The sequence below is a fragment of the Passer montanus genome, unplaced genomic scaffold (assembly GCF_014805655.1).
Source record: "Passer montanus isolate IOZ18808 unplaced genomic scaffold, ASM1480565v1 scaffold10, whole genome shotgun sequence".
Classification (NCBI taxonomy): domain Eukaryota; kingdom Metazoa; phylum Chordata; class Aves; order Passeriformes; family Passeridae; genus Passer; species Passer montanus.
In genome coordinates this window covers 37,715,779-37,731,565 of record NW_024356505.1, presented here as the reverse complement: position 1 = coordinate 37,731,565, position 15,787 = coordinate 37,715,779, and the positions used below count along the sequence as shown (strand labels likewise).

The window sequence follows — 15,787 nt, the reverse complement described above, 5'->3', positions numbered from 1 at the left end:
AAGACCAGATAGGATTGACTTGCTCTCTGGAAATTGAGATACTGATTTGACATTCTGTAAGAGTAAAGATAGTCCTGGGATTATATTTCACTAATAAATTCACCTTGGTAGTGAATTCCCTCAAATAAATAGAAGATTCACACTGGTATTTCAGTAAAAATGAGAAGCCTTGATGGTACAACAAAGCTGATGTACTGAAGTAAATGAAATTTTTACCAGTGAATGCTTGAAGCACAAGTGATCAGTTATTTAAAATCAAGAGCATTTATACTTTTCATTACTGAATTTAGTCATATTATAGCAGTAAATACAAAAATACTTGCTATAAATTTTGCTGGCCTTGTATGGTCACATTATTTGTGGGAATAATTGCTACATGGACTAGAATTACATTACCTCAGGTTATTGGATTACATATCATGTCCTGCTGAATTGTAATATCATTTTGTTTAAATGCAAATGCTAAAATAAATGATAGCTTCTGCTTTAGGGCTGTGGATTAGTTATTCAAGATGATCTTACTATTAACTCTGCAGGGAAGATAAATCGGTTAAACGAAAAAACTTGACATCTTATCAATTTTTTCTATATAGAGGTTTTAGTGGGAAAAACTGCTTGTTGCAGCAGTTTCATTCTAGTTCCTTAATCATGTGTTAAGTAACCCTCTACTAGGAGTTTAATGTGGAATTTTAAAGTCCTTGGACCTAAGGAAACCAGGCACTGATACCATGGCAGCAGCAGGACAAGGTGTCTTAGAGTAGGAATAACCCAAACAAGTCATGCTGATGTTCTTCCTTCCCATCAAAAAGTTTACAAAGTTTTTATGGCACCTAATGGCAACAAATTTGGGTGCCAGATTTGGATTCACAAGAGAGGCAGGTTAGTGCTGTGTCCTCCCAAGACTCTTTTCCAGTACTTAAAGGAGACCTATAAGAAAGATGGGAGCAAACTATTTAGGAAGGCCTCTCGTGGTAGGATGAGGGGGAATTGTTTTGAAGTGAAGGAGGGCAAATTCAGACTAGATATAAAAAAAAAAAATTAAAAAAATGAAGGTCGTGAAACACTGGCACAAGTTGATCAGAGAGGTGGTAGATCCTCCATTCCCGGAAACATTCAAGGCTGGGTTGGGTGAGGCTCTGAGACACCTGGTCCAGTGGGAGGTGTCCTTACCTGTGGCAGGTAGGTTGGACTAGATGACCTTCAAAGTTCACTTCCAACCCAAACTGTTGCATTATTCTATAACAAAACGTACAAAATTGTTGAGACAGAAAACTGGGGAGATTGTTGGAAAAACTAGATGAAAGGCAAATTAAAGAAGAAAAACTGCATAAACTCCAGATTTAGAGGAAGGACCAAGAGCATGAGGAGTAGTGGGAAGGGCTGGGAGAGCAATCATGGGAGTTGTGGCTTGGAGCAGTGGGATGAGGAGGCAGTGACTTCACTCTGGTGGGCCTTTAATCTTCTGGTCTTCCTGGGCAGGTCATACCTGGGACACACTGATGGACAGGATAGAATTCAAGCACAGATAATAATAAGGCTGTAGAGCAGGATTTATGAAGAAAAGTTAAGCACCAAATGTGCCCAGTTTGTCTCTGTGACAGCCTGACATTAGAGCAGTGTAAATACAGATGAAAAGGAAGATGTGTCATTTAACATAATAGAAGGATGCTGTGAGCAAGGGCTTTACAAACGTCGTCACTTCAAGGAAGTCTGCACATTAATGAAGACAAAACTGAACCCCTTCTGCACGCTTGGCTGCTGCTGAGATTCCCACCCCCCTCAACTCCTCAGCCTGTGCCTTATCCCTCCTCCCTGCAGGGAAATCAATCACTCCCAGCCACATCCAGGTGCAATGAAGAGGAATTCACTCTCCTGGGAGTCAGCAGAACTCCCTTCCCATTTCCCCAGAGGCTCAGAATAAATCCCCTTAGTGGATGACGTGCTGCACACAGTCCCTGCTCTCCTGTCACCCATATCTCAGGCTAAGTTTGAGGTGTAGCTGCTGAGTTACCTGGGAGCTCTAATCCAACACTGCTCACTGGGGCACTGGCACACAAACAGTGTGCCCTGAGGAACCACTTAGCCAGGGAAATGGGATACAAAGCTCCCAAACCTCAGGTAAACTTTGGAAACCATCAGGTTGAAAGAAAAACCTGTCCAGAGGAGCTGTCTGCAGCTCTTTTCTGATTCCTCACTCAAGGACAGCAGCTGTCTGAAAGCTGCTGCAGCTCAGGACAAGGAAACTGCTGCTCAGCTATCAGAAAAGCACCCAGAAGTAGTAATTTCCCATTATTTCTTGGATTGCATTTTAATTATTGACAGGCAAGCGGCCAGCATTGGATGGCGATGGCTGCCAAGAGCCCAAAGGCCTTCTGTATAGGGGGTTAAATTTTGTTAATGATCTGAGTTCCTGCCAAACTCACTGCCACATATCAGGAGTGACACTAAGTAGACTTGGAGGTTGTTTCATTTAAGTGCTTGCATTTTATTTGCATGAGCCATTTCATATACTGCTGCTCAGAAAATACAGAAGAGCACAGGGAAGGAATAAGGGTGGGTGAGTACCTGGATAGCTGACCAATTTCCTTCTCCACATTGCAGAGCTATTTTTCTGCAGCTGGGGAAGAAATTGGCCCTTATACTGTCATGTTGATTTAAGAAAACTCCTTCTTTCCAGTCCTACCTGCCCTTCTGCCTCTCGTTCCAGGAAAGAATTTTACTAGAGAGTTTGGAAATTTTTGCACAAGAGGAATGTTGTGATTTTTGGGTTCCTTTCTGAAGTGCTAACGTGTCTGTTTTTCTTAGTGCTCAAGCAGTCACACAGATAGTTTAGATTGCTTACCTTCCTTGAAAAAAGTCTTTCATGACCTTCAGCTGCCCTGCTAGCTACCAAATCTGCATGTCCCCATCTTCTCCATTATTTTCCTTAAGGTTGCAGATCAGCTCATCTGTATTTCACTTTTGTCCTTACCCCTGGTGTATTAAATTCAGAGACTCATCTACCCATTTCAAATTAACTTTCATCCTTCCATGTTCCACTTCCTGAAAACCATCTCCCATGCACTACTCAGGGGTTTCCAGGAAACCCTTGTGATATCCCCTCTTCCAAGAACTCTTGTGGCTCCCATGCCAAAGAGGACAGTGCTGTTGCCATCAGAGGATTTTCACTGCTACCACCAAATTCTTGGCTGTGATGTTTTTCCCAGGACTTCATATTTTCCCACCTCCTACATTAAGAAGTGTGGCATTCACATTCTCTAAAAAATTCCTTCACCCAGGATTTTTCTCCTGGGAAGCTGAGAAACCTCAAAGAAAAGGAAAACAATTCTCATCTCATTTGCTTCTCCTGTGTTGTGCTCATGTGTGGAATGTGTTTGGAGGTTGTTTACCCACAGGTGATTGTTTCATTGGATTCTGGTGTGAGTTGTTTTGACTCTTTGGCCAATCAGGGCCAAGCTGTGTCAAGACTGGAAAGAGTAATGAGTTTTCATTATTATATTTTTAGCATTCTGTAAGTATCCTTTCTGTATTCTTTAGTATAGTTTAGTATAGTATTCTTTAACATAATATAGTATTATAAAGTAATAGATTAGCCTTCTGAGAACATGGATTCAAATTCATCATTTCTCTCTGCCATGGGGTTCACCCAAAAATACAACACAGAAGGAATGAATGAATGAATTCATTCAAAAGGAATGAATGTGGCACTGGCAATCTGTTCAGCGGGTGACCTGAATGCACAGGAGTGGTATTGCAACACAAATATATGCTGACAGAATGGGAATTTCAGCTCTTCATTCTGGTGGCCAGGGGCAATGTCAGGCTGTCCCCTCCTGTGTCAGCCTTGCAGTCAGAGCTCCTTCCCTCCCCTGGGAAGAGAACTCTTATGGCTGTGTTCAAGGATCTCAGGATGAAGGAAGAGACAACAATCTTGACTCCATGTTTCAGAAGGTTAATTTATTGTATTATGATATCATATTATATTAAAATGCTATATTTATACTAAAAGGAAAGAAAGGAAGGATCCATCAGAAGGCTGGAAAAAGAAAAGAAAAGAATAAATAACAAAATCTTGTGACTGCTCACAGCCTCAACACAGGTGGCTATCATTGGTTATCAAGTAAAAACAATTTCACATGCTAGGTAAACAATTCTCCAAATCACATTTCAAAGCAACAAAACATGCAGAAGCTGAAGCTTCCCAGCTTCTCAGGAGAAAAGATCCTAACAAAAAGGTTTTTCATAAAATATGTCTGTGACAAGCTCTGGACTCCTTTGCAATATCTTTGCAATACCATGTGAAGTGATTGCTTGGGGACTGCAGAACATCTGCAATGTGTGCCCATTGCTTATATACAGCTTCATAGCACACACAAAACTCTTAAGCAGGATTTAGGGCTGAGAAGTACAAGAAGTTATGTGGTTCCTTACTCTTAAGTCAAGAAAGCAATCACCTGTCAAGGCAGTCTGTCTTCCCTATTTTATCTTCTGAGAAGAAATGCATGGCTGATAATTTGTAGAAGTTAACACAGGCTGGTTATTTTAAAGGAAATATTCACCACCCTCAAGAATTTCCTTCTGCTCAAATTTGGCTGGCCCCCAAATGTCTTGCAGAAAGGTTATTACTGAGGGTTTTAATTCCCCCTCCAGGCCTCCACAGCTATGAGTTCTTATTTCCCTTCCCTTCCCTTCCCTCTTCTCTTTTATGATTCCACTTCTTATATAAATAAAATTCCAAGTGGAATGCAGCTCATTAGTGATTATGTTTCATATTAATTGAGGTAAACCAGAAGAGGACATTGTATAAAGCACTCAGCTGAGCAACAGGCTGAGTCCCAGCATGTTGGATAAGCAGGAAAACAAATTCCCAGGAGGATCAGTGCTTTGTGCAGCTCACTGCCTTTCCCAGTTCTTTGTCCTGGCAATAGACTCCCAGTAATGTAAAATAATGCTTAATAAAACTTACACTTGAAAATGTAATTTGCTTGGGCTATTGATTTAATTAAATTGAGTCCATTTGTTTGAGCACTGTTTGTGGAGGAGGGAGAGTTGGCAACTTGACACCAATGGGCATTTTGTCTGGGATTGGTTTTCCTTGTTATTCAACAACAAAAAAAGGCTTTCAAATACCATGAAACTTCTTAGACTTTGTAAACCTGATGTCTATTCTAGCAACTGCCTCTCTTATTTTGATAAATTTACTCATCTGTATTATTTTGTAATGCCAATTATAACTTCAATTATTACTTATTTATATAATTACAACTTCATTAACCATGAGTCACACTGTTTGTCAAATCTAAGGGACTGTGTTCTGGAAGGCCTCACCTGTGAAAGGTCTTGGTAAGAGTTGGAAAGATCCTTCTATTTTGGCATTTGTAAAGTGCTTTTCTTCTTGGTTTAGTGCTGGGCAATAATCTACAGCTGGAAGAAAAAGCAATAAACCAGTAATATTAGGAAACAGCTCTTTAGTGTAAGAGTATATATATTAGTTGCCTTGGATCTATAATTGCTAATAAGGCAAGAGAAAAGATCGGGCATTTCTTTTTTTTCTGTGTCTTTTTTAAGGCTGAGGTGTGGACAGTGCTACGTTCCACTTGCTTATTCTGAATGGGGAGCCAGAAGTGTTCTGCAGAAGTGTCTCTGAAAACTCTAGAACTGATTGAAAATAAGATTTTGAAAGATTTGAATTTTTTGGCTAGTACAGAATAAAAATATTGGGTTACAATTGCCAGTTGAATTCTGCGACTGCCTGTTGAATTCTGTGCATCACTCTTGTGGGCATGAAATAAGGAATTACCATCACCCTAAATTACTGAACTTTGTACAGAGAGTAGAAAGTAAAGAATATCTTTATGCACTGCAGAACAAGGTATCACAATTCTCTCATCTGGGGACCCTGACAGGGCCCCAAAGAATGGCCACATCACTGAATTTTTGCCTGGAAGGCTCATCAGCCCTAATTTCCATTCAGAAAATCACCTTTCAGGCTCACACTCAGATTTTGAGGAATATGGGTGGTAGGAGAAGCTGAATGGAATGAAATAAAACCAGAAATATTTTTATAGTTTTGTGTTCAGTGCACCATATTCTTCATAAAGCTCAGAAGATGAGTTTGATTTTCTTCTAGCATGATATAATTGTGTATTTTGCCCTGAGACTTCATTTCCCTCCTCAGCCACAGAGCTGAGGGGAGGGGAATTTGACACCTCCAGAGAAATCCAGAAGTCACTGGGTGTCTGTGGTTGGGCTCCAGTAGCCAAGGGTAAGCTCTGCTCCTCTGGTAGTCAAAGGAGACATTCTCCATCGAGCCAAGGAAGTACAAGTAAATAAACAACCTCATTAGGTTTTGCAGTGAGGCCCTCATCACTTAAGTTATTGATATTTCAATTAATTTGGAGAACTCAGGATCCTTGCTGCTTACAGACTGCTGACCTTCATGGTCAGTGATGCTAATGCTCAGTTAATTATGAACAGGTTAATGCCCTGTTAGTTATAAGCAGGATCATGCTCTTTAAAAACTGCAAGTGTGTTTGCTGTCTGAGAAATGATCTAACAGTCAGTAAAGGAATGGATAAGAAGAGCTCTTAGTATTTTTTCCTCTTCTTCATTTAGTTTCTCATGAGTTTTTTTTTTTTATCTCCCATTATTAAACATTTCTGTGCCTAAGGAGAAGAAAAGCAGCAGGAAGACATTGTGATTTTTTGTATCCATTTCCTAGCATGAAAGATGCGTCATAAATTTTTAAGATTGCAAATCCAAATGTAAAGAAATTAGTAAATCACCGCCAGAGCTCTCCCTCTTTGTGCATCATTTGGACAGATATATATGGGAAAAATCCATATGAAGATGCAGTTAAAGAATCATAAAAATATAGAATAGTTTTTGGAAGGAATCTTTAAAAGTCATCCAGTCCAACCTCCCTGCAATAAGCAGGGACTTCTGCAACTAGACCAGGTTGCTCAGAGCCCCACACAGCCTGACTTTGGATGATTCCAGGACTAAATCCTGGTGCATAGAAATCTGCTTGCTTTCTGTGGAACTTCACAGGGCTTTCTGATCAGAAATCTCCCTGCACAACCACTGGCATGGCATCCATTCTTCCTCCTGAGCACCTCCCTGTCTTCCTCTGGACCTCTGAAATCCTAGTAGGTGCAGATACTGATTTTTTTTTTACAGCAGCATAGCAAATATAATGTATGGGTTGTAATATGACATGCAATATAACACTACAAATTCCCTCAGTTATTCCATGTTCTGTGATTCACTGTGCTCCTCACCAGCTCCCCTGTGAAAGCACCATTCACAGTGCTACTGGCTGTGCTGGGAAGCATCTGTCTGAAACTGTACCAGAGGGTAATTCAAAAGGGAGATGAGGGACTGTTGGAACCATATTGATTATTCATATTTATTGATAAAATACTTCTCACTGCTTCTCAGTTCTCACTATTGAGAACAAAGGAAAGCAACATATTTAAAAATATTATTTATTAATGTTTATATTAATTAAAATTAATAGATATATTAATAAAATAATATTAAACCTACTGATAGATCTTTTGTTTTATTTTTGTTATTTATTAATTTTAAACAGAACCCACCAAGCAGTATTTTTATGGCCTTAGTGAAAGGAATAGTAAAATCCACGTGTCCCTTTCTGTCCCATCATCTCCTTGTGCTATCTAAGAAACACTTGGCCAGCTGCTGCAGCAGGCTGATGCTTTAAAATCCAGGCTGTCCATCTTGCCATTGGTTGCAATCAGTGAAGACAAGAAAGTTCTGCAGAATCAGCTTTTTTAGCTCAATACAGGTAGAAAAATTAAAATCCTGTAGATTTTAGCTGAAGAATTCATTCAGTATGTTCTTCATTTAATCATAATCAAGCCAAATTTCTATTAAAACTCACTGTGCACTTGACTGCCCATGTAATAGGAACCACAGCAAACAATGAGGTATTAGTTGTCTTTTCCCTTTCCTTTTCCTTTGACCCTTGAATCTGTACAATATCCATGGAGTGCAACTAACTACAATCTCCGTATTTAATCTTAAAACATAATTAAAACAAAGAAGTGTGAAATGAAAAGCAATCAGACAGAAAATACAGACTCCAGTCAGAGCACTTCTATCTGTTTTAGGAATATAAATTGGGCTGATTGCATACTTGGGTCAGCCTAATCAAAGCAGTACTAGAAACCCAAACCAGTTTTTTGAGGAGAAAACACGGATATAATTGTTAGGTTTTTGGGTCTATAGAGGACAAAACCCAACCAGGATTACAAAAGCCTTGTCCAGCACTGGGTCATGTTGGGAATACAGGGATGAGCCTGTGCTGGGAGTCCATGGAAAGGCTCTGCTCAAGTCCCAGGGGAAGTGGCAAGTGCCAGCCCTGCTAGTTTTGGTCATCACTCTGCAGTTGCTGAGTCAAAAGTTGTAACAGTGGCCGTGCACCCCTGGCCAAATGAACAGCAGCAATGCCTGCTTTGGTTTGGCATCTCACTCAGGGCAGTGCTTAGCCTTATCCTCTTTTTATTTCTACCTTATCTGATTGTCACTGAGGAGGCTTTGCTGCCATTAAACAAGTAGTTTAGTGCTTAATCCTGTCTGTGTCAGCATTCCCAGCCTGCAAAACAGAAAAAGAAAGAAAAAGTAAAAAAAAAAAAGAGAAAATAATTCCTGGTTTTGGGAACTCTTGGGCAAGATTTGTCCTCTGTACACATAGAGAGCTTCATCTCACCTTGACTATTTTTGTGGCACTGGGACCCATATAATGAACAGTTTGTGGCCATGCTGTAGATCAGCTCATTTGACTCAAAATTTAAATAATAGTAATATGAACATCAAGTTCAACAATGAAGCACTTAGTCAGTTTATCCAGGAGTGCTTTATGAAGGTGGCCAGGTAGAGCAGGTAGACCAGTCTGCTCTCTTTCTCAGAATGACACACATCAGTGCATCTGTCCTCATCCCTGTCCTTATTATGAACTGGCTGAGATATAAACTGTTCAAGTGGCAAATTATTTTTTCATCAGCACTATGTACTGTTCTACAGTAGGACAGAACCTGATAATCCTACCTAAGTGGTTTTAAAACAAACCTACTCTGTGTCCTCTCAAGAACTTACATAAAAGGATCTCCATCAGCTGTTTCAGGTTTTGCTCTATTCACTCTGCATTTGGCCCATATCCATCATCAGTCTTTGGCTAAATTAGGATCAGTTCAATTTGCTGTGCCTCTTGGGTGGACAGTGCAGGAGAACTGTCTTTCTCAAGGGAGATTTTATCTCTGTTTGAATCAGGACTGTGAAAAATCTCATCGTTGTGTTGTCTTTCCAGGCTGCAAATCTAGTTAATGTCAGCCCAAGAATCTTGGGTATTAATCCTGCATTTAGCTATTTTTAGGTGTTGAAGGTAAAGTACAGAGAATGCAGCAGCAGCAGGGAGGAGAACTTCATCACCTTGTCCAGGATGGTACACCTGGGGTCAGGGAGGACCCTGGGAGGGAGAACTGCTCCTTCCCAGCCAGCACCAGACCTCACTTAACTGGGAAAATCTGCAGGAACTGGGAGACTGTAGGAGAGGAGGTGACCAGGAAGTTCTGAGGGGAGTGAAGTGCCATATTAAAGAGAAAGGAAGGAAGGAAGGAAGGAAGGAAGGAAGGAAGGAAGGAAGGCATTTTCTACAAATCTTGAGGGTTGCAGAGTCCATTGATCTTCAGAAGCCACTGAAGGTTGCTGGGCTAAGAACCAGCTGGGGAGAATGGACCCAACAAGTGAGGGCTGGGACAGATCTCTTCACACCTCCTTATTCTCAGTCATTGCACCTGTAAGACCCAAGTTTGATCCACCTAAAAGTTACCTACCTCCTTCTAGAGGGTGCTTTGACAAAGTGCAGAACTTGAGTTTTTGATGGGGAAGATTGAGGCAGAGGCCTCCCTCAGCCTGACCCCTCACACAGCACTGGAGAGCCTGGCCAGGCGTGTGCTGGGGCTCAAGCCACACTGTCCAGCAGTGATTCCACCCTCAATCTCCCCAGCACCAACCTAAGAGCATCCCTGGCACCAAGTGGTGGAGGATTGGCACCTTGTATCTTGTTTTTTGAGAACACCATGTGCCTGCAAATGTTGGGAAATAGCTTGGTGCAGCCAAAGTTCGGAACACGAACCCAGACTTTCCCTGGTAGCATTGAGCAGAGAAGAAGGAAGCCCTGAAAATTATTAGTGGTGCTTCCCATTATAATTTCCATGGTTTAGCAGGAAGATCACTGTGTCTTTCCTCATGAAAGGAAGGAGAAAAGCGGGTGACATCCTGTGTTGAATGAAGTGCTGCTCATCAGCAGGGCATTAGCTACTGATAAGAGGAGAGTGTTTGGTGAGGGCTGTGACTTCCCACCACTCCAGTTTGACTACAATAACACAGATGAACCTATGTTCTTCATTCCTCCTACTTCTGATAGTGCTCTTCACTCCTTTCCACTCTTCAGTTTTTCCCCTCTTTGATACTCCTCTCAAACTTTCATTCTCTCAGCATTTTCCTCCCTGCACTGCCAGCACTCTCTCCTAATTTCTCCTTTCATGGCATTTCCCTCTTATCTTCTTTTGAACCAAATTAATTTTGTTTTGTACCACCCCGTTTTCTTTCACCAGCTCTATTCTTCCTCTTCATAACCCAAACTCTGTTTTCCCAGGGGATCTGGCTTATCCCAGCTCTTTGAATTCAATTAATTGATCTTCATCAGCCAGATTGCCATTGGCAAAGAAAACCAGCACACTGACTGTCTTTGTGCTTTAACTTCTGTTTTATCCTCATTTAATTTGTGCCCTTTGCAGCTTATTGAGCCCTAATTACCTCTGCTGCCACCTCACTGTATTCAATTATAGCCTTCATCTCACTGACCTGATGTCTCTGCCCTCATCAAATCTCACCTTCCTGACTTTGCCCATTAGTTTTGTACAAAGTCAGTACCCTCCATGGGGAGCTCGGTTCTTCCAATCTCTCTTCATTTTCTTGACTCCTTCTAAGCACTTCTGCTGTATTTCCCTGCCTTCACTTCTCCAAGTTATTATGGGATTCACCAGAGCACAGGCCAGGCACTCAGGCAGTGGTTTCAACCAGGGCATCTTGACCTGGCTTGAGCAAAATTGATCTATACACCAGCATCTCATAGTAAGCCTAAAAAACATCTCCCACACCCATAGCACAAGCCCTCAGATGCCCATACAGGGCTATTTAATACATTTTGGCCAACATTTTCTGATGAAAATAGTCCCTCTGCTGCCTGGGTACCTCCTATCCTGCTCCTTTCATTCCTGTTCCTATTATCTCTTCTCCCACCATCCCATCCCACCTCTGTCAGGTCATGATCCTCAGATATGCCTCTTTCCAACAGCCTGAATTTCCCATATCCTTCACTCCCTGACCTACTTTTGTGCTGCTCCTGCTCTTTTCCTTCCTACAAATCTGGCCATAGTGTGGTGCTGACCACAGCAGTCACACCTTCACTCTCTCTCCACTCTCTCTTCGTTCTGCTTTGTTTCTTTATTCCTGATTTGGTTAACTCCTCTGGAAAGGCTGATGCTTTCCTTGTAGCTAAAATCCTCTCCCTTTGCCCCATTTTAATTATTACCTTTATTTTCATATTTGCTGTTTCTCATGATGGTGATTTCTGAATGTTTGGAAATGAGGATGGTTCATCACTTGAAAAACTCTTAGCCACAACCCTGAAATTCCCCTGAAAGTTCATTTCTCACTGAGTTACTCCTCCAAAGTGCTGGGGTTTGATCTGTCCAGCCTTTTTTGCCTCTTGCTGTGAAGCCCCTTCATATGGCTAAGTTGGGCTCTGGGTGATGTCTGTGATTCTGTCCTTGTCCACCAGCAGGTGTCTGGTGAGTGCTTGTATCCCTGGGGATCACCAGCATCAAACTTCATACACTGGTGGCACTATACCATGATGCCTCTGATATCTCCTAATTCCATTTACCTCACTAGTGCTTCTTTAAAAAACGAAATTCTGGCAACTGCTTCCACCCCTGCCCATGTCAGGGGTGTCATGCCAGAAGGTTCTGGGCATGAGGACTTGCTGCAGGAGCCCCAGCCTGTTAAAAAAATGCCCATTTGTGTGATTTCTTTCTGGTTTTGTAATCCATCTCATAGGTGAGGAGGATCTGGGGAGGATCTGGGCAATTGGTCTTTCTAGGTTGTGTGAGTCCCAAACTCATCAGTCAGAGCTCTGATTCTTCCCAGTGTTCTGATTCCAGCTCTTCTCTCAGTTGGATGTTTGACCTCACCATAGATCCCAGAAGCTGCACTGCTCTACTTTGGCTGGAGTTTTCTGTTTCTCACAGTGCTGGTGCTGAGATGTGTCCTTGAGGAAATTTTCAGACCGGGGGCATTGCGTTGTACACAAATACACCTGCCCCAATCCTTTGCTGTTCACAGGGAGTCAGCTGAACCCCACTCAGGGAAGGTCTCCAAAAATGACCTTGATCTTTCCCACTGTGAGATCTATTGCTCTGGGTTGGGAGGGTGGCTTCTGAAATTATATGTAAATTCCTCAGTCATTAGTGCAGCCTCAGATGAATATTTCCCTGCAAGGGAACAGGCTGGGACACTTCCCCTGCTTTATTTTCTCACCTGGGGCTTGCTCCAGAGGCCATGAGCAGAGTTAGTGCTCGATCTCTCACTGACAAAGGAGTGAAGCATGGCATGCTAGGTTCCTCCTCTGACCTTATGTTAGAAGAGAAAGTGCTTTTTAGCACTTTTTCTTTTTGACATGAATGTACCCCTTTGTCTGCTTCCTATTCTTCCTGAACATTAAAATCCCTTCACAATCCCCTTGCTAACGACAAAATTCCTTTTTCCCTTCCTCCCTGTTTTACTCTGCTGTGTTACTAGAGAGATAAATGAAAATAAAACAAAAGGAAGTGTAAATTTGGGAAACACAGGGCTGTTTTGATTATCTAGTTGCTTTTGTGCCATTCTTGAAAATTCTATTTCTGTGAAAGAAATTGTTTTAAATCAGAGGAGAACTTTCTGCCTTCACTGCTCATTGAGATGTTTTGTGGTACACACAGGTACAATAATATGACAGCAGAGCTTCAGGTATGCTGAATGATTCCCATTTATCCCAAAGCTTTGCATGAAAGCAAATTATTATGAAATCATTGAACAAGTCTCTTTCTAAGGCTCCCAGAGCAGGCAGTCTGAACCCAATCCCTTCCAAGAGTACAATGAAATGAGATCTTCAGCCCTATTGCAATATTTATCCCAAGGCATCAGACAGAACTACAGAGCTTAATACTACAAGGAATTACAGCAGCATTTTTTATCATGTCCAGCTTACATCTCAGCCTTGCTTTCATTTACTTACCTTTAAATTCAGTGTATTTGCTCTTCAAATGTGCACTGTGGCTGTTTCTGCCTGGTAAAAAAGCAGATAATGTGTGTGCCTACAGCTTGTTGTAAATGTGTACAGAAGCACATTATGGGGTCAGATTTTCAGGAGACACAAACCAACACAATTTCTTTAATGTGTTTGTAATATCAGCCAACTTTCACTGCTTAGAACTATTTACAGCTATCTTCCCCTTTACACAATGCATGGGTTTCAAGGTCACAGTTACCAATAAAACAGAAGAATTGGGTCAGACTGGAGTGTCTGCCCCCACTGTAACATAAATGAATAAAATTGGTGGTGGTGCCACAGGCCTCAGCTGACACCTAAATTGGTGAGTGTTAAGCGTGTGATCTTGGGAACTTGGTGTCTGGAAGGAAGAATTCAGAGTTTTACTGCCTTGTGGGGTGTGCTGTAAGTGAAGCAGAACAAATGATGATGATGGTGCTGGGTTACTCAAAGTGTTGTGTGATTTGGGGCACATCCTTGCCCTGGACACACTCTCTGTGCTCACTGGGGTGAAATAAAGGTGCTGCTCCTCTCCTCTGTACTGAGAACCTTAGAGCAGAGCAGCTTTTATTGTCTGATATAAAGCCCTCATTGAGAAAGGCAGGTTGGATCTGTAGGGATGCATTGCCTGTGGAGCTGGGCACTAGAGCTCCTCTGATTTGATGATGGATTATAAAAAGTCCCATAATTTTTCGGGTTCCCAGGGCAAACAGGCAGAGGCAAATCTCTACGACTTCCAGGAATACTAGGGTTTTTTGTGAAATCTGCTCCATCCCTAGCCTGGCTAAGGGAGGCTCTGCCTTGCTATCATGAGAAACACTTTTCTGTGAAAGTGCCTTTTCCCTCCACACTCCTGTCAGTTTTCTTTCAAAGCTATCTCAAAGTGGTAATTTGGGAAATCAGGCTTAAAGTTTCCAATTCCTCTGTTGACAGACCTCTTTCAGACTGCAGGTCACTTCTTTAGTGGTGATTCACTTTTTGCACTCTGAGCTATAGGTTTCCTATTTCCTAAACTCAAAGTTGCCTCAGAGTGAGACCTTCTGTCCTCACGTGGTGTTGGAGCTGCAGCAGTGAACACAGCAGCAAACCCCAGCCCATCTCCTCTCATTTAGGGTCCCTGCCATCCTTTGGAGCAGATGGAGGGGTGCTCCTTACTTTTTCTGGACACATCTTCTGCATTTTAGGCAGTTGTCATGTCTTTGAATAGCTGCTGAATTTTCCATCCTGTTTCCTTTTAGGGTGGATGCATGGGAGGGGAGTGCAGGTGTGCTGAGAATGGGGTTTTACTGCTGGGATTGAGCTGGGAGCAGCAGCTGCTTATTTCTCTGCAGCTCAGGCTGGAGTGGAGACAAGATGGGGAAAGTGGGTGTTTGGAGATGCTAAGGATAAAAGGGTAAGGAAGGGAAGTGGTTGTTAATCAAGGAATGTGGTCCTCTGTGCAGAGCTTCTCATGAAGACCATTGCACAGGGAAAGGGACTGTAAGAATTGTGAAAAAAAATAGCTTTATTTTTGAATAGGAGACTAAAGGAGGGTATAAAGGCACTGATGAGTGAGAAGAAAACACTTAAATCAATTTTTTGTTATTTGTATTCATTATCTGTGTCTATGTCTTTGGGATCAGGTAGGGATTCTGCCTTGCTTTTGTGCTTGGAGGGCTGCAAGGACCTGAGAGCCAAGACCTCATTACTCAAGAATCCCTGTGCCTGAAGGACAGCTTTATCCAATCTGGACATTTTGGGTATCTCACGTTCTGTGTCCAGCTGAGAGGAGTTTGGATGGCATCACCATACACAGGTGAGTTCCAGGTGCCTACTCTGGTCTCCCTCCCTGGCTTCTCTCAGCAGGTGGCTCAGAACAAAGAGGTTGGTGAGTCAGTTTAGAGCTTGTTCATGCTTTTTCAGTGCTGTTACCAATAATGATTGTAAAAATTTACAGGCTAACATGCAATAGAAGAAACTCTTCCTGGGAGCTTTGTTCCTGGACCAGAGGTAATTTCTCCGAGGCTGACAATGTTGAAAATTAATAATTCCCCATTTGAATTAATTAATGTATTTTGATTGTCTTAGTATTAGGAATGTAATGAAGAAAAAGTGGATGAGGGGGAGGTGAACCCAATTAAAATGTAATTGTTTCATTCAATTCACAATCTTGCATTAGTGAATCCGTGAAAAGAAGATTTTATAATTAAAAAGGAAAGTAGGTTTGATGATTTCCACTACCACATTTGGAGTCCATCTATACTACAACAAAAAGAAATTAAAAATGTTTGTGTCTGGAAAGAGCGTCTGGTATGTAGCCCTCCTTTCTGACTTGTTAAGAGTTTATTAATCATTTACATGAGAATAAAAAAAGCCATTCAAAAGAAGAAAATATGTAATGATCCTTTACTG

The 15,787-nt window shown here is 41.7% G+C and overlaps 1 long non-coding RNA gene across 1 annotated transcript in view; it reads left to right on the top strand.

The window, feature by feature from the left end:
* Nucleotides 1-15,427, top strand: part of LOC120504379 — a 34,403-nt gene extending 18,976 nt beyond the window's left edge. Inside the window, exons 2-3 of the long non-coding RNA XR_005628008.1 lie at nt 15,019-15,191; nt 15,333-15,427. This is a non-coding gene — a long non-coding RNA (uncharacterized LOC120504379). The remainder of the gene's footprint in view (nt 1-15,018; nt 15,192-15,332) is intronic.
* Nucleotides 15,428-15,787: the final 360 nt, after the last annotated feature.